This window comes from Petaurus breviceps, unplaced genomic scaffold (assembly GCF_028583685.1).
Source record: "Petaurus breviceps papuanus isolate PSGF00001 unplaced genomic scaffold, PetGlider_PUasm1.0 185, whole genome shotgun sequence".
NCBI lineage: Eukaryota > Metazoa > Chordata > Mammalia > Diprotodontia > Petauridae > Petaurus > Petaurus breviceps.
Window position 1 is genome coordinate 9,775,702 of NW_027185797.1, and position 19,917 is coordinate 9,795,618.

A 19,917-nucleotide genomic window follows, 5' to 3' on the forward strand; every position below is an offset into this window, starting at 1 on the left:
CCTGATTCATCCAGGTGATAGGCTCTCCCCTTTTAAAAAGTACTTTGTAATTTGTTTCTGCCTTAGCCCCCACTGTATTTCAAATGGAGGTACTTAACTAAGCCTAAAAACCCAAATCACTCCACTTTCACTGAATACCTAGTAATACCTTCCATCCTAAGCCTCCAAGGCTTTTCTCTTGGTTTAAGTTTGATAGACTTAGAATGAGTCTAAGTAGCAATTGTTTTCTATTCCTGCCAGATGGGGAAGGTCTTCCCCTTCCATTTTAGATATTTTTGTAATGGTAAATTGGGTCATCTTTGGTCTTACTTCTTACTTTGCCCTTAGTCACTGAATAGGCTTTGCCTCAGATAAATTTAGACCTGGGAAAGACCTTATTTTAGAAAGGTCAAGGTCACCGACCGCATACCAGGCCATTGTCACTTGTCTCGTCTTTGGTCTTGACACTGACTCAGTTCCAGAGAAGAGAACGAAGAGGACCCTGCCTCAGTTAAATCCAGTTTACAAGCAAGTCAAGGCATCACCTTCATGATGTCATTGGCCTTGTCAAGAAGGAAGGACAAACAACAGCACTGCATGTATCTGTGTGCATGTTATATACCTCCATCCAATAAATGGGGGATTTCCAGTCATCCTGATCTTTATCTTGCCACTGGACCTATATGGCTCCAGAGGAGATAGTGAGGCTGGTGACTTTGATGGCCTTCCCTCATTTAAATCCAATTCATCTGCGAGTCATAGCAAAATCTTCATAATGTCACAGCCTTCTTTGGGAATGAAGGACAAACAATAACGACAACAAAAGGTAATCTACTTGAGGACAGAGAGTTATTTTTTTTATTGTGTCCCAAAGCCAAGACAAACGCCTTGCACAGAGTCGGCTGCTTCAATAAGTGTGTTAGACACAGAAACAGAGGAAAATGAAAATGAGCCTGTGAGATAGTGTTTCCACTATGACATAAAGAAATGAAGGAAACATCGTGGCTGAGCTCAGTCATCCATACTTAAGGTTTCAACTAACATATCAACAAACACTTATTAAGTTTTCTTATGAAGGAAGTACTCTGCTAGGTCCTGGGAGCACAAAGTCAAGAATAAAACAGTTTCTACCTTTTGTGAGCTAATGTCACAAGATGACTAAAAATAAATGCATGTGTGTATGTGTATTTGGCCTTACATCTCATCTGGGATTTACTTCTGTGCATGTGTACATGTATTTATGATTTATACATTTATTTATGAATATGTATTTATGATTGTACATGTGCAGACCTGGTACACTGCCCCATACACAAGAGTCCGATAAACACTCACTGATTGATTAAACTTTAAATATGACCTAAATATCATAAACTGATTTCAATCCTTTAGGGTACTCCCTTTACCAACTACTTGTCCCCTTATGAAGTTGCCTAGGGCCTTTAGACTTAAGAAACATATCCTGTGTTCCACTGCTAAGATGGTTCGGGAACAGGTCTATAAAAGAGGTCTTCAAGCCTCAGAGGCCAAGTTTACTATCCACCAAAAGACACAGACTCACAAATACAAAATATATGAAAAGTAAATTTTTTAAAAACTCGGGGGAGGGGGATCCCTTAAGAGCTGCAAAAGAACTAGGAAAGGCTTCACAAAGAAGACAGTTATGCAGTTCAGCTTTGAAGTGAGGTACCAATGAGTAGGAATTAGCTATGAGACCTGAGGTGCAGTATGTGAAAAAGCCTGGAGATGGCTGGTGGACTGTCTCATACCAAGAACAGCAAGAGGAACAAACGAAATGGATCCTAGATTCTGGGAAGGAGGCTCAGCAGAAAGGGATTCCCAAAGTCCATGCTTCCATGGTTTGAATTAGGAGGATAAAACAGAAAGCATCATTCAAGATATAAAGTCAGATGTAGGAAGGGAACCAAAGTGTACAGAAAAAATATCCTTTAATATTTGCCTAATATATGGACTGCAAATATCAGGGTTAGGAAAACATTATGACTTCACAACTTCCACAAGAAGCTGCTGTTGTCTTGTTGTGTTTATCAAGTCACAGCACACCAACTTCACTGTTAGAATAGAATGTTGTTGTTTTTTTTTTTAAAGCAATTGGGGTTAAGTAACTTGCTCAAGGTTACATGGCCAGTTATTTCTGGGTGTGGTGCTGAGTATCTGAGCCCAGATTTGATCTAGGTCATCCCGACACTGGAGCCGGTGCTCTTACTTGCTGAGCCACCTGGCCACCCCTTAAAATAGAATGTATTAAGAATGATATAAATGTACTTCTTTTTAAGCACATTAAAAAAAACAGGTGCCCAACATTAGCCAATCCAACAATTTTTATATACTTCCTAGGTTCCTGATTACACCAATAATTTTTAACCTTTTCATACAGTGTACATTTCCTCCTCTAAGTAGCCAATAAGGAATATATTTACCAGCTATACTTAGAAAAATTTTATTGGGAACCTTATATTGTTGACGTAGATATTATCCAAGCTAATTACTGAGTTTAAATTTGAAACTATTTAATATTATCTCTCATTTTATGGCAACAGAAATGGAAAAGAAATGAAACTTATTCACTACATTTGAGGCCAATCTCATTTAAAATTTAGCTGAAGGAGAAACTGTAGTAAGTAGCTATAACAATGTTTTGGATGGTCTGGAATTTCAATTTATCAGTCTGTTTCTATTCTCTATTACCAGAAATAAGTGACATTTGTCTTTTTCCTCGCAGAATTAAAAACTATTCCAACAGACCCAGGTAAACTGATACATCATTGAGAGATTAAATATGACATAACCTAGTACTTATTAACTTTTTTATGTTCACATAAATGTGTTCAGTGGCCTACATTCAGTTAGTGCTGATAATACCCAAGGTGTGGTATTATCACACACAGAAATGCCAAAGACAAAGAAATCACCACAGGTGTGAAATTTTCAGCCTATACTTGGAGGTCAATATAATTCTTAAATACGTACTTCAAAAATAATCCGTAAAAATGGATAAATTATGCAAAACATTATCTTCAACAAGCTCCATCTTCTAACAGTTCCACTGCCTGGTCTAGGCTCCAGGAACATCCATCCCACTGTACCTGGGATCTCGCTATGGTGGAGCTTTGGCATTCACTACCTTCTCAACATCCCCACTTGCCTCTGCCTCTAACTGAAGGGCTGCCCACTAAGCTCCTCCCAAGTCTTTCCTATGTAGAGGACTTGGAATGCTCCAGTTAACTCTGCATTTCCCATCAGGAGCTCTGGTTGGAACATCACACCCACACACTGGGTACCACTCAGCGGGTTGTTGGACGGCATTTTGAAAACCGCTATTCTGTGTTATATAGCATGACCTCTGAGCTTTTTTTAAAAATGACAAAAAAAAAATGAAGCCATAATGTGATAATCCATTTCTCAACCCCCTCGCCCTTTTCAGTTTCCTTTTGGGAATTGTTTTCTCCTATTACATTGTAAACTAGAGAGCAAGGACTATCCTCTTCTTAGTGTCTCTAGCATTTAGAACAATGCCAGGTACATAGTAGGCACTTAATAAATGTTTAAAGACTATTGGAAAAATAAAGATTTGTGATTTGAAATATTACATACAATCACAAGTCATTTTATTTTCATGAACCTTTAGTATATCACTTAATGTCTCAGGGTTAGACAACTAAGGATTAAGATGCAGAGAAGATCAGTACTCTGCTAGATAAAGTTCCTCACTTGAAAGTTCTTTACTACAAAGAAATCACTGGTCCAATAAATTCCTTTTCCTGTACAATAACTTACATTGACATAAATAAGCAATATTAAGTAAGAAAAATAACAAATTACTTCCAAAAACACAGCCAATGATTGTGCTCTGATTTTCCTCAAAAAGGTAAAATAGGGGTGACTAGGTGGTGCAGTGAATAGAGCACCAGCCCTGGAGTCGGGAGGACCTGAGTTCAAATCTGGCCTCAGACACTTAACACAAAAAACTAGCCGAGTGACCTTGGGCAAGTCACTTAACCCCAATCGCCCTACCTTCTCCCCTCCAAAAAGCAAAAAAAAAAAAAAAAGTAAAATAAACTCACAATCAGCACTTAATAAAATCATTAGTGATGTTTTGGCAGCAAAACCTCCCTGGGGCTACGGAGGACAAAACTCAACGGGGCAGTTTCTTCAGTATCTCATACCCTAAAGAAGAATTCTTTGCCAAAATACACTGTTTATTTGTTATTAATGATATTTAATTGAATATACATGTGATTACAGAATATTGATCAAAAGAAGCAATATTTTTTTTCCATGACTATTGCTATTTGCTGTGGAAAAAGAAACTGAACTGTAAGTTCTTTTTTAATTGAGTTTTTTTTTCCTCAAGTAGTTCTTCATAAAGAATGCCTCAGTTGTATCTTACAATTAAAAAAAAAATCCATAAAACAAGAGTGAATGATGCTTTTCAATTTATCTTCTATCCTATTTTAGATTCAGACTGGTACAGTTTATGTTTGATGAATTGTGCCAAAAGAATAAAACATAGTTCCATATTTTCATAAAGCGAAGTAGTGCTGATAATGCAAAATGTCTGTTTTTATTCTGAATGTGTGTCTTAACCAGTCTTATCCTTTGATATTCGTCCTTATTAATGCATTGCCAAGCAGTAAAAGTAAAAGGCAACCTTTTATGTTAGTATCTTCAGGACTCCTTTACTTTCTCAAAAGTGACGCCTCCCAGAAGGCTTTGGCTTCTATGGGTTGTATTTATTGATATTTATCATATTAGAAATTAAAATGTCTTAGTGCTTATTGTGAACATCATTTTAACTTCAAGGATACCTTGAGAGAGTCTTCAGGACCTCACTAGGTTCTGGGACCACACTTTGTTAGAGCATGATATTTGAGTTTTGTTTTTTAAGAAAATGCTTTTATAAAAGGCAATGATAAGGTTATAATCTCACTGTTTCAAAAAAAAAAAAAGTCGAACAAAAGTACAAATCAATTAGCTCTCTTTACTTATCAAATTAAACTGCTTTTGTGCCACAATCAAATGGTAATAAAATAATACCAAGTTAAAAAATGTCTGCGTAGAAGACTACAACAGTAGTATCAAACCCAGACCCAGATGGAAACAAGGGACACTGAACCATACAAAAAGGGTTGATGCAAGGCATGTATTAATGTAGAAAAACACATATTAACATTATCTATGTTGTACTGCATTTTTATTTGTTTTTTAAAAGTAGTTCCCAATTATATTTTAATCTGGTTCCTCTGGAGTATTGTTGGCGGTAATGGGTCCCATGCACTGCTCTATACTATGCATGGATCTTATAAATATTATATAAATAATATACTACTCTACTGAACTATCCAAACTGAACACATGTGCCATGATAAAACCTGTAGAATAGTGGGCATATTAGGACAGCACAAAAGTAAAATTTTATGCATGATCAATATGACAAAGATAAAAAAATAAGGAGATTTAAGTCAAGAAACACCGTTACGCACTTATTATGTGCCAGAAATTTCAGCAAACTCTCTCTCTCTCTCTCTCTCTCTCTCTCTCTCTCTCTCTCTCTCTCTCAAAGTATGTCATAAAACTATGTAATTGCGATTTAAGCTCTGTGTGTGTGAAATAGCTTCAAAGAGCACTAGGCTTTACCTTGTGTGTGTGTATATAAGACACTCACACCTTCAAGCCCCTTACAACATAGCAAGATAGACAGGACATATATAATATAAATGTTATCTTAGTAATTTTAGACACATTAACTAATAACAATAATTATTATTTTTTGACATCATGCTCTGGTGAATCCATGTCCTCAGCACATAATTGGTTTTGAGTTTTGCTTCAGTTTGTGAAATAAGAGCCTTCTGGCTCTAACATCTATTAGAATGATCATTTGGGGCTAGTCCACAACTTCCTTATCTGTAAACTGGGGATAATGAGACTTGTAATATTATATACTTCACAAGGTGAATTTTTTTTTTTGCCTAATATTGAAAAGGGATTTACTACTGTTAAATGGATTTTTAAAATTTTTTAGGGAAAAAAATCACCTTCTTTAAGACACAGGAAAAGAGGTTTATATAAAATTTTTGAATAAATGACAAAAAATAGTTAAGAACTGAAAATAGTGTGAACAAAGAAAACAATACTAGACATAGAAAAAATATTAGATATAGTTTTCTAGGATTGGTGAGGCAGTAAGAATACAATTTTAAAGTCATTTTTACATTTTCACATTTTTTCAAAATATTGCACATTGTTGGCCATATCTTCATAGAGCTTAAGTCATTTCAACACATATTATTTAGCATTCAGATTTCCAATGATAAACCCCAGGGTAAAGAAAAAATAATTTAAGAAGCCCCAAACTTTCTAAATAGATCAATTAAATGGCAATTGTTTCCCTGCCAAAAGGAGCCGTCATTTTGAAAAAGGTTTCACCCAGAGTAAGTGAGCAGATTCACAAAGAAATGTTTGGTTACCAATCATTAAAATGCTTATAGAGAACTGGAAGCCATGGAACATCAAGCTACAGTATCAGGAGCCACAGCCTACTGAAGATCAATCACAAAAGAAGATTAAAGCATTCTTCAAGTTATGGTACAAGTAAATGGAAAATAAGAGACTTCTATAATCTGGATTTATAGAAATACATATATTGTATCAAATTGGGCACATGTATCTATATTATTTCATTTAAAAGGCCATTTTCTCATAATCTTCACCATTCCTCTAAATATGTTCTTACAAAATAAAGGACCATGCTATCCTAAAGTAATATAACATAAAAGCAGCTTTAAAATAACTCATTATATATGTGCACATACCCATAGCCCTCAAATGCACTGCTATTCATGAATTACCTTGTGTCAATATTTTTTTTGCTTGTTTAAATAAAAGTCTAATTGTCCACTTAGATTATCAGTTATATCTATTCATCCTCAGCATCTATTACACGATTTACAACTGTGCAACTCTGCAAAACAAAAAATACCTAAAAAGCAATTCATTTTCTTTTGAAACAGAAATCATTAGTTTCAGAATTTTGAAAGTTAAAGATTTCCTAAAAGCCCCAAAAGAATAATTATTAAAATTAGTGAAATGCTTAAAAGTTCTTATTCAGAATAACCTGACTAAAGTAGACCACTCACTAATAAAGTGCAACTTAATAAATCATGTGGAATCTTATTTTGTTCAAACCCTTACTAACTCCTAGCACCATCTGTTACCATCAAAACTATATGACAAGATATGATATATAATTAATAGGTAAACAACAATCTAATTAAAATGGACAAATACTCCATGTTCCTGCCATTTGGGAGCTCTAATTACAGACTAAATTTTAAGCTTGAATTAAATATTTAAGCTGGAAAATTAACTTTCCTTCTCGAGCCTTGAATACATTAATACAGATATGTGAAGCGACTTCCTGATGGGAACTTAAACATGTAATTTAGTTTCATCAAAGCAGTTACTAATTGTTAAGCAGCAGTACCTTACCATATGTACACAATAGCTATTTAGAGCTGAAAAGGTGGTTTTAAAGCACCCCTTTGCAACCCTTTCCCGACATAAATATAAAATGTATATACAGCGCAGCAGTTTATACTACACACTGAAAATAAATTACTTACAGACTTATTTAGCTTTCTATGCTTTGGGCAGTAAGAAGTACAATCGGATATAAATATATGAAAGACACCTATATTTGATAAGCTAAACAGAAATCACTACAGACCAAAAGGAACTCCTAAGTAAAAGGGATTCAGAGATGGATTTTTTGGTAGTCTGTACAAATGTAATTAAAACCAGTGAATTAAAATCAAGAGGAAAAACAATGCATTAGCAATAAAGACTTACTTTCTTTCCTTCAGTCAACAAACATGTATGAAGAACCTACTATGTGCCAGGCACTGGGCTAAATAATGAAGATAAAAAGAAAACCGAAAACAGTCCTTGCTCTCAAGGAGTTCACACAGTAATGGGGAAGACGAGTGTGGAATGATGGCTGGCACATTCCAAGTGAAGTTGTACGCACCACTCAAATTTTACCTTAAATTTTTAAAAGCAGAAGAAAATGGTACAAAAACAGAAGAATCCCTCTAAAACAAATTATATATGAAATAGCAATAAGTCTAACTTCAATGCTTCCTCTTTAAATCAGAGAAATGAAGTAACCACACAAAACCCATCAGCTTGATCTCTTCCCTCCATAAGCATGACAGTCACTAGTCAAACAATGTACATTTTAATAAGGGGCGTGAAAAATTGCTTCTATTTTTCTTTCATAGTAAAAAAAAAAATCTTTGTTAGGGATTTCCGTAAGTGTCATGTGACACAAAGACAGTGTCCTGCTTTTTATACCTACTCAGAAAAGACGCTCAAGCTTAGTTTTGCTCCTCATGGGGCCTATCACATAGAACTATATACTCTGTACTGGTTTAAATTATGTGCTCATGTTCTGTTCTCAGACACAGATACCTGCATAACTCAAACTTTAAGGAAAAAACCTTTGAAAGTCATCCCACATGATGGCATCACAGATTTTATAAATGCCTTTTTCTAAGCCCTAGATCCAAGCTCTGCTCAAGAATCACTCAATCAGCAAGCATCTGTTAAGTACCTACATCAGCCAGGCACTGTGCTAGGCTCTGGGGAGACACATACAAAGAATGAAATAATCCCTACTTGCAAGGAAGTCACATCCGGATGGGAGAGACAACGTAGACTTATCTGACTATACACAGCGAGAAGAGAATCGATACCAAGTGGTTAACTACAAGGTCTTTGGGAGGTGGGGGTGGGAATCTGGAAAAATTTCATGCTGAAGACAGTTCATGAGCTCTGTCCATGAGGGGGAGATGATTTAATTTCCTATTTCCCTTTCCTCCATCCTACACATGGTAAAGACCCCTTCTTCTGATCTAAATATGATGTAATATTATTCTAGCTTCCAATTCAAGTAACATTTGATGTCAAAAATCTATCTGAATTCAAACCATGGGGGGTATGAAGGTATGGGCTTGTTTGGGGCGGGGGGGGGGGAAGAGAAGAAAGCAACAATAAAATCATATGGATAGATCATATTTTTAAACCAACCTTGCAAAAGAGCAAACTATCAGTGATTTTGAACTAGTGAATAGGTGCACCATAATAGATAATTAAAAAATCATTTCTATTTTATTTTGAAATTCATTTTATAACTATATACGAATGTGTATCATGTTCTAAGAATTCATAAATTTTACCAAAAAAAAGATGCAGCCACACTAGGACCTAACTTTACCTAAACAAGAATTCACCCTTCCTCTGACCCCTCCTCCACCCCAGTTGCTTCCCACACGTAGTATGGACAAACAGCAAAAAAATGACCTAAACTCATTCTCTCTCTCTCCCCTTAACGCATAAGGAATTTGTGCTATGGTGGAAAGGACACTGCTATGGACTCTTAGCTTTGCCACTTAATACCTGTACAACATTAATAAGTCATTTAAAACCATTCCAAGTCTCTTCTTCCATATCTGCCAAACAAGGGATTTCATCTGGGTAACCTCTAAGCAGCCCTCCCCAATTCAATTAGCACTCATTAATCAGTTACTATGTGCTAGGGACCGTGTTATGTAACTTGGGCATAAAGAAAAAATGAAAAACAGAATTTACTTTTGACACAATAAAACCACCAAATCCTTAGAAACTATAAAATAGTTGACCACAAAGTATAAAAATTTCTCCAGAATGTTAAATTTTTCTAACTATACTACCCTTAACCACAGGTAATAAATGATGACAGAATACATACAATGCTATACAGTTTTTCTGTTACTTAGCTTGGGCAAGTGGATGCAGGAGTGAGAGAATATGTAAGATTTTGCGTGTGTGTGTGTGTGTGTGTGTGTGTGTCTCTATACTTCCACACTACTGTCTGCAGTTAGTTCTCTAGGCTTGCTGACTAATCTACCCAAGTCCCCTTTACTGGTTGATCATCAGTCTCCAAAGATTAGATGTGCCTAAAAGCTCTTTCTTGTGTTCCTTTCTCTTCCCCTCTTTTCTCCACTCTGATCCCTGGCTGAGCTCTTCAGTTCCCAGACTCAATTATCATCTCTATGTAGATAACTGCTGAATATCAATCTGTCTCTGCCTCTCTCTGGCGCTGTGTATACACACAAATGTCACAATATCACAGAATATATGGAAGGTAGGAAGGTGTAAGAAGACCAGGAAAACGCAAAGTTTAAGAATCTACAGGACATCCAGTTTGAGATCTCTGAACGACAGCTGGAGGTGAAAGAGAGAAGTTAGGTTGGATAATCAGTACAGAGAGCCATTGAAACCATAGCAGTTGAGATCATCAAGTGAAATACTCTAAAGGAAAGAGAAAAGTGCCCAGGAAAGAGCCCTTTGGGACACCCAAAGTTAGAGATATGACTTGGAAGAATATCTAGTGAGGAAGACAGAGGACTGATCAGACAGGCAGGAGAACCAGAAGAGAGAGTGTCCTGAAAACCTAAGGAGAAAACAATATCAAGGGAGCAGAAGATAAGAGACAAAGGCTGCAAGAGAGGTTAAGACAGATGAGAATGAAGACTAGGCCATTAGATTTGGCAAAGAGGAGACCATTAATGATTTTAAAGAAAGGCATTTTGGTTGAATGAAATCAGAAGTCATATAGTGGAGAGTTTAGAAATGAGGGGGAAAATGGGGGGAAGCATCTATTACAGGCACCCTTCTCAAGGACAGATTAAGTGAGAGGATTTTTTTGAGAATAGGGAAAATATGGGAATGTTCAGAGAGAAAGAGAGTGTGTATCTTAACAGGCAGTTGTAAATACCACAAAGGGGTTTGGGAGAAAAATTAGGGCTGGATATATAGATTTGGGTGTCTCATCAGCATATAGATGAAAACTGAATCTTTGTTGCTGCTAGTCATCACAGGATAAAGTACACAAAGAAAAGACAAGAGAGCATAGGTAAGCTCTGAAGGATACCCTAGTATAAGACACTGTACATTATTCATAATTTAGCAAAGAAAACTCAACACTGATCAGACAGAAAGGAAAAAGAAAAGAGAACAGTAGCAAAGAGAAGCCAAAAGAAGAAAAAATGTTCATGATTCCGTGATGATCACCACTATCAAAAACTGCAGATCGATTAGGAAGAATGAAGACTGAGAACAGCTCATGGATTTTAACAATTAAGAAACCAAAGTTATCTACTAAATCACAGGTGAGCTAAAATCCGTTTTGGTAGAGAGTTTCCACATCAGAATTCACTATAATGATGAAATCACAGACCATTAATATAAGTGTGTACAGACAGAAAAAGTCATCTACTCTAAAATCTAGTACTCTGTTGAGAGGTTTAACTATAACATATTTATATTCATATTGTCCGTTTTCCATTGTATCCTTGTACAAACACATGTAAATGAATATGAAGTAATTTAAATGATGTTTTTGAATATATTCACTATTCCTTTGTTCTAAAAGTAAGAAACCCCTGTTGAACCTAAACATCATACTTTCATGGGATTAAAGTTGTTCAATTAAAAACCCCAAAAGGATTAAATGTATCTCCCTATCAAAGCTTTAGAAAAGTATTAAACAACTTTTAAAATAGAGATAAGCAAAATTCAGCCTTTGGCCTTATCCCTCCTGGAGAAGTCTCTGGCCCAGGATCTTACACAGAAAGGTCCATGGACCTTTGAGTCCAATGTATGGACTCATTTTGGCCCAATTTTAATACTCGGGATTAGAAGCTGGATTTTGGGAGTCCCCTAAAGAACTAGATCACAGAGAACCAGCAAATGTAGAAAAGGCTTCCTGACCAGAAAGCTCTATCAGTCATTAATATAATTACTTACCCTTACCTATTTGAAAGTCTCAACTTTTTCTTTACTTTCAACCAAGCTTCCAATTGAGTTGAATCAACAAAGTTGTAAAAAAAAAAAAAAAAAAAACCCACATCCACAGATAAGATAGAACAGACATAACAGAAAGTCACACAGTGGATACAATAAAGAGGGTCCTCTATTGTCTGCTGAAGTTTACAAGACATTGGTAGGAATTTCTATTGGTAGAAATGATTGAGATCATAGGACAGTCTTATTACCTAGAGAGGCTAAGTGATTTACCTATGGTAACACAAATTGTAAGTCAAAGAATTAGGATTTGAACTCAGGGCCTCTCCAGATCCAATGCTGTCATCTCCAATACATACAAACTTCCTCCTTTATTAATCCAATGGATGTTTGGAAATAGATACAATATTAATAAGGGAGAAAAAAGGGGAACATAGGTCAGAGGAAAGCTCTCCTCTATTGGTTTCAGTTTTTTACTGCTTGAAGTTAGCCATGTAGGCTAGAAGATGACCTTTCTAAGCAGGGGCCATTATGACTGTCAGAATACTTAAATACAAATGGTAATTTAATCAGGCTAAAACTGCCGAACCAGTTTGTTTTGATTGTTTCTTCCAAATTATACTCAATGACCTAAGAGAAAGCCAGTCTTAAAAGAATACTCCCTAATATTTCTAATTTTATACAACTGCATAAATAAAATAGTGTATAAAGAAAAATGCTATATTATTTTCTAGCTCTGCAAGTTTTGAAATATTATACCTTACTTACATTAATTAATGGAAAGTAATAGTAAAACTTCTTTCAATCCATGATGTGATTAGGTTGGAAAAACTATTGCACATTTGTTGAAATTAATGTGAATAGTATTCAATAACATAAGCATGTTATTTTGGGGGTTGGAATTTAGTAATATAAAAGCAATCAAGTTAATAATAAAGTCCAAAACTTTAAAACTACATTAAAATCCATATATGAAAACTGGCTAACAAAAATAACTAATATTTTCTAAGTTAACCTATTAAGACAGTAGCCCTGACAGTCTTAGGTATAAACTTTGCATCTTACCACTAAAATATATCACTACATGATACAAGAGGTAAGGGGGGGGGGGGGTTTAGTGGAAAAAGGGGTAGTAGCTCAAAAGTCAGGAAGACTATCCTAATTCAAGAGTCCACAGGCAAGTCAATGAACCTCTTAGCCTGCATTTCCTCATTTGTCAAAAGAAGATGCCAAGGCACTACTAATTTCTCATTCTTAAAAAGTATGCCTCTCAACCTAGGCCATGGTAGCAGCTCGTATGGTTACCATAATACTGACTCATATTGAGCCTCTATTCCATTCATATCTCCAAACAATTATCTTCCCAGTCACTTGAAGTCATCACCTCAGAAGGTCCCTTTTCCTTAACCTCTCACAACTACTAGCTAGACAATCCCAGTGACTCCAAGGCCACAAAACGCGGCAGATTGCTGCCGTCTCTCCACTCAAATGGCAGCCAAACGAATTTAGACAGTCCTCAATGCAGCCCTCTAAGTTTCTACTTCCATCTCTACCCATCCCAATCCATCTTCTACATAAGAGAAAATAATCTATAATCAATTGAGAAAATCCTCTTAAATCATAGGTATAAGCATTTCCATCCTGAAAAACTTTTCAATATCTCCCTATTGCCACCAGCATGAAAGACCCCCTCACATTCCAGTTCCAATTTTCCTTCCCAGTGTTTTTCACATTCTTGCCTTTCATGAAGTTGATTCTTTGACTGAATCGTACGATTAACTATACCCCAAATCTAATTCTCTCTCTCATTTTCAATAATTTATGGGAAAAAAACTATACTGAGATACAATAACCTCATCTCTGCTTTTGTCTTATCTGAAGGCTACATTCATGTCTCTGCATCTTCAAAACCTAGCACAGGGCCTTGTACATCTTAAGTCATTAGCAAATGGGTGGTGACCTGTATGAAAAGAGACTATAAAAACCTCAAAGAAACATATCATGTAGTCTACTTTCATGGCAAATTATCCACAAAATACTTCAGTCACTCAGGAATCTGAGCTTGTACTGATTGAGGTTGTTATAATCTCTCTAGGAGTTAATAAATGAATTTCTAGAGTCACTGAGACCCTCCACCATACCTTTCCAAATTCATTATGCTTCAGTCAAATGGGTGAAAAGCCTTGGCAAATAACACTGGCTTGGTTCATAGTTTCATGCCTAAGCCAACGTGTGAAGCCTTCCAGACTGGTGGAACCAGGCAGAGTTTATGGTGAAAGTAGGGATTTTTTTTTTTTTGCCTCTTTTTGTATTCCCAGAACTTAGTACAGTGCCTGGTACATAATAAGCACTTGATAAATGATTGCTGACTGATTGGCCCCCTGCCATACCTCTATGCCACAATAAGTCATCTGATGGGCTTTTAGGGTGGGAGATAGAAAACAGCACTACAAAAACTATAGATAATTAATCAATGTTATTGCAAGTAATCAAGTATCAGGCAGTCAAAATATTACTAGTTTACTATTCCTTTAAATTAGCAAATTGTAGGACACAGATATTCCCGTGTAAATTGGACTGTTCAATTTTTAAATTTTAAAATCTATATTCAATAAAATGTCACAGCTCAAATAATGCAAAAATTCAATTCTGTATGAATTATAAAATGATTCACAAAATGCAACACATATGAGTCAAAGGTTTTAACACACATCCTCAGTCTATACTTGCCTGTGAATGTGTATGCTCTTTGGTACCGTATGACCAACTGTGACAATTTTTTTGAACTCTCTTAAGAAAATGGACAAAAGGAAGAATGTTTCCCATGGAAAAACAACCAGTGCAAAAAAAGAATTGGATGCAAATGAATATTATGGTCACAAGAATTCGAAAAAAAGCCAATACTGAAGTGTTTGAATCTACAGCTAAAATGTTATAAAACATGAATGTGAAATAAAAGAAAGTCACATCTGCTATCTGTAGTTTGCAAACCTGACAGGAAACATAGGAATAGATAAAATCATAGAAATGGGGCACCTTTTGGCTACATGGCCCAATTTTATGCCATCAAAAATGCATCCTGTTAGCAGAGCAGCCTTTCAGGTTAACACTTCAAGGTGATTTAAGTCAACGAAGAAAAATTTTTGGTATAATCACTGATTGGTTTGATCACATTAAAAATTGAATTAAAGTTACATAATGTTAAAAATATGCAGAGAAGCACACAGCGTAGTTTTAGAAACAACAGCAAAACATTCCATTTTGTGGAAAATTATCAAAGAACAGTGATCAACAAGATTTTAATGAGGAAGAAATAGATTTATTCTGCAAAAGAACACCTTCTAGAAACTACATTTCTAAGAAAGAAAAATCTGACCTGGATTCAAAGTATCTAAGGATCACTTAATACTTTCATTGGGAGGTAACTAAGAAACAGATTTTAAATTAAAACCAATGCTTGTTTATTGGTCTTGATTAATCTCTTCCAGTTTTTTGGTGTTCTAGAATAATAATGCATGTATAACTAGAGTTGTTTTTTCAGACTAGTTTTCAAGTTATGTTAGCCCAGCTATTGAGGATGACCGTATCACATTTGAAGCATTACTGATTTTAGTTAACGCCCTAGGTCATCCAATCATACTTGGCTCACAGTATGAACATTTTGCTGAAATTTGCTGAGATGTAGCTAAAGCTCTATCCACCTATCAGTCAAAATATGAAGATTTAAGGAGAAAAAAATTGGGGTTTATACTTAATCTACAAAAATGACAGTGTAGATACATTCAGATTTCATATTCTGGGCTTTTAAAATTTTTATTCTCTATAACTATTATTACTTTGTAATAAACTTCAATGAGGAATACAGCTTTCCTTATCTTTTACTTGCTTTGTTATATTACATCAATAAACAGATAAAAACTTATTTTTAATTTTTTTCACTGAATATTTCCATTGGGATAGAACCAATGATCATATTTTATATATAATTCGGAAGGTGCAAATTCAGATAATGCAGCTACTTTATCAGATTTGTTATTTATACTAACTGGATCTGTGTAACTTATAGAATTTACTTGGATGACAGTTATATTAAGAAATGAATGACAATGATTCAGCATTCTAAACATTTATATAAATAATAATATAGTTTATAATGAACAAATTACTTGAGGCAATATGGTAGCAAATTCTAATTTAATTTTTAATAGAAATATGTAAATAAATATTAAAAGTCTAATAATATTAATCTGTTCATAAAAGTAAAAATAAAATAAAATTAGGGCTAGTGTTGTTTAAATGTACTTGGGAACCAAATTATAAGAAAGCTGCACCCTAAGCTCATTTCCTAACCACTAAAAGAAACTTAAATATAATCTTCAATGTAAAGGAGATAAATTACTTTATAATTAGGGGTCAAATGGTAAGTGCAGTGCAATAAATAAAGGTTTGGCTCTGGAGTCAGAGAACCAAGGTTCAAGTCTTGCCTCTGACACTACCAGTGAAATCTTAGGAAAGGATTTAACTTTCCAGGGCTCTGTTTCCTCAAATGTAAAATCAGGGAGATGGACTAGATCCCCTCCAACCCTGCATCTATGATATTATAATTCCTTCCAACTCCTAATGTGCAGCATGTCTAAGTAAAATTAGACATCATATTAAAAAACAGAAGAAAAAGGTCTGCAATCAGTACTTCACTTTTTGAATGTATTTCTTTAAACAAATTTTCTTGTTTTAAACAAATTCTCTTAAGCTTTTTATTTTTTTAAAGATCGAGGAACCCAATTAGAAAACTATTTCAACAAGAGCCATATTGAATTCACTATTTAGCTTATTGTTAGGCTACCTCTGGTATTTTTATTTTGGCTAAAAATATGCTTGTATGTGATACTTTCTTCTTAGAGAACTCAAAACAACTCATAAAACTTCAACGTTTGCTTTCGTTCATAAATCCTTGAAGCTCAGTGAACCCAGGCTGTGGCCTTTGTGATAGTTTTAAGTGGTGACCATGTTGGCTAAAAGAACAACAGGACATGAGCTCCGAGTTATTTACAAATTTATACCCAAGGCTCAGTTTTGGTCTAAGGAAAAGTGAAATTGGTACTCAAAGGTTAAAGAAGCAATCAGCACTCTTTTAATTATACAATTCTAGTAAGAATGAAAAAGGACTAACATTAAAATACTGAACAATCTACTTTTAGAATATGAAGGGAAGGGGCAGCGGGGTGGGGAGCAGTGAGAAAAGTGCAGTCCCAGAATCAGGAGAACCTGAGTTCGGTTCTGGCCTTAGACACTTAGCACACATACAAAAAAAAAACCTAGCTGTGTAACCTTGGGCAAGTTACTTAACCCCAATTGCCCTCCAAAAGGCCAAAAAAAAAAAAAAAAAAAAGAATATGAAGGAAACCAATTAACAAAGAAAGGGAAATAAAGTGAAAGGGCTTTGTTTGTTTGGGAGAAGAAGATGAATGACTACATATCTTTTAAACATTCCCTTCCCTCCCCCCCTCCCTTTTAACAAAGTTAAAGTAAGTTGGCTCCCAGATTTAACTTTTGATGTATTTTTTTTTTAATAATTCAGTGTAGCTTGAAATACTTTTGCACTAACTGAAAGTTTCCTCCATCTTAATAAAATAAAATAAAAACCAAGACTCATAACAACTCAGGCTTACCTTCTTTAATAGAAAATGACAGTTTAATTGGTGCAACTGCTAAATTAGTATTAAAGTTAAACTAAGAAAATTAGTAAAATTACAAATATTCTAGATAAACAGCTACATATTAAAAAGGCTATTTTGTAATATATTCAAAATTAGTTTTAATGATTACATCATATAAAATGCCTTCAATGAACATTATTCAAATAACCAAAACACATTTTTTCCCTAATGGAATACAGAAGTTACAGACAGAATTAATACCTTTCAGTAGAGAAAATAAACCCTAACAGACATTTTAATGGATTTTTATACAAATGTCTATGAGAGATATAGGAAGCATGCAATTATAATTTTGTAAATTTTATATACTCAATAGAAACATTAGGGTATTAGTTAATTCCTATTATCTAGGATGTAAACCATAATATGATCCAAAGACCAAAGTCTCTTTTCTCCTTATCCTTCACTTTGCACTTTATGTTTAAACTGAAACTAAATGGTGGGAATCTTTCAGAAGTGTTATCATTGCAGGGCTGGGAAAGAGGCATCCCTGAAGGTGCTAGTTCATGCTGACCAAGGCGAATCTTTGCATCAATCATTTGGGGAATTTGATAGGACACTGATAAGCTAGAGAAAATTCAGAGGAGAACTAGCAGGGTGTGCCTTAAATCAGGCCATAAGATGATCTTATAAAGGAAAGGAGATGGTTAGTGTACAAGAAGAAAATATTAGGTGGGACATGGTGACTGTTCTTACGTATGTGAAGGGCTTTCCAGGGGCCAATTAGACTTGGCCTGCTTGGCTCCAAGGGCCAGAACAAGACACAATGGATAAAATTTACAAGAGGCTTTAGACAAAAATCAAAAAAACTCCTTTAGGAAGTAATAGGTTTCCACTCACTGGAAGTCTTCACACAACAGATGCATGGCTAATCACTTGTAGTTATATTTTACTGGGAATTATTTTTGAGATAAAGTTTGGAATATATTGCCTCTTTAGTTCCAAATCTAAAATTTGGTGATTCTGCTGCCTCCATAGGGATGGGTGTGGGAGGAAAAAGGACAGGGGTGCGGGAGTGGGGGTGGGGGATAGGACTCTTTTTTTCAAAAAACTCAAGAGTTAGAAGGGATCTCAGAAATCATTTGGTCCAATCTAAATCTGATCAAGAGTCTCTACTGTGTTTTTTTCCACCCTTTGTTCAAAGGCCTTCAACGAAGAGAAATATATTATAAACATAAAAACTGTTCACCTGATTCTGTTCATTCTGCACCCGCTCATAAAAAGTCCTATCAAGTTTCTCTGAAACTATGCCCTCACCATTTTTTCTATCACAATAGTATTCCATTATATTTAAATACCATAACTTGACAAAAATATTGAATTAAAAAATGTTGAGTTGTGAGTTATTCCATTCTAGTAATACTATGGTAATAGTTATATAGCCACATAACATTATCTAATCCACTCTGACATATCTTGTCCACAAGAATATCGTAAAAAATTCTCCTTCAAATACCTTTACTAAAAACCAGCCATGCTGAAAGCATCATTTCCCTGATAAACTAAGGCTATTTCAAACGTGAATACTCCAAGGACCTCTGATTACATCAATGTGGGTTATACCAGTATGAATGTAGATTACAACAGCTCTCCAACTTAGTAGACAGGAACTACTGGGGGAAAGAGAATATGGCTAGAGACTGAACTACCTAAATCAATTTACAAAAGTGCATTACAGTCCACCTGGTGGTAAACCTATAAGAACTTAGCTAGACTGATACTCAGATCACATACCTGCTGGATCTTTTGAGACCTACCAAGCTTTCCAGTTTCTTAGGACCTACCAGATCTTATTCTCTGTAAATAAAGCCTTCAAATACATTCAAGTCATTCATTTAGCAATGAGTAGTCAAGGATCTTACACTATAATAGTGATCTGTATTTAAAGGAGATGAAAATAAGTTATTCACATACTATAGGGTATAATACAAATGTCAGCAACAGCTTCAATCTAGTAACTCTGTCAGTGTTAATGAACTTGCTCCTAGTGATTTCTTCTTTGTCCCTGTAGCATCCCCTAACAATCTGACTAATATCTATTCTAAGATTTATCAATGGTTGACAACAAGGTCAGCAGCTTAAGTTTAGGAATCTACTTTCTTCTTCTTTTTGAAAGACAACAATAAAATTATAGTACCTACAACAGGGAAGGTCCTTCAGGATCATCTAGTTCAATCTCCTTCATTTCACCAAGTAGGAAACTGAGACCAACTTGTCCATGGGACCAACTTCCAATAATCTGCTCCTGCCTTTCTCTACAATTACTCAATGATCACCAGTTGCCATCTGTGAGATCCTGTAATATCAAGATCCAGATAACAAACTCATTTAGGGGAGCTAAGTGATTTTTGTT

At 35.2% G+C, this 19,917-nt stretch overlaps 1 protein-coding gene across 13 annotated transcripts in view; it reads right to left on the reverse strand.

Annotated features, from left to right (window-relative positions):
- Positions 1-19,917, reverse strand: part of TBC1D5 (TBC1 domain family member 5) — a 630,316-nt gene that overhangs the window by 427,922 nt on the left and 182,477 nt on the right. Inside the window, exon 1 of one of the 13 annotated variants that reach the window (XM_069088450.1) lies at positions 19,702-19,868. The exons of the other annotated variants lie outside the window; for them this stretch is intronic. The gene's annotated coding sequence lies outside the window, so the exon portion shown is untranslated. Of the gene's footprint in view, positions 1-19,701; positions 19,869-19,917 lie in introns of those variants that run through there. 13 annotated transcript variants of the gene reach the window in all.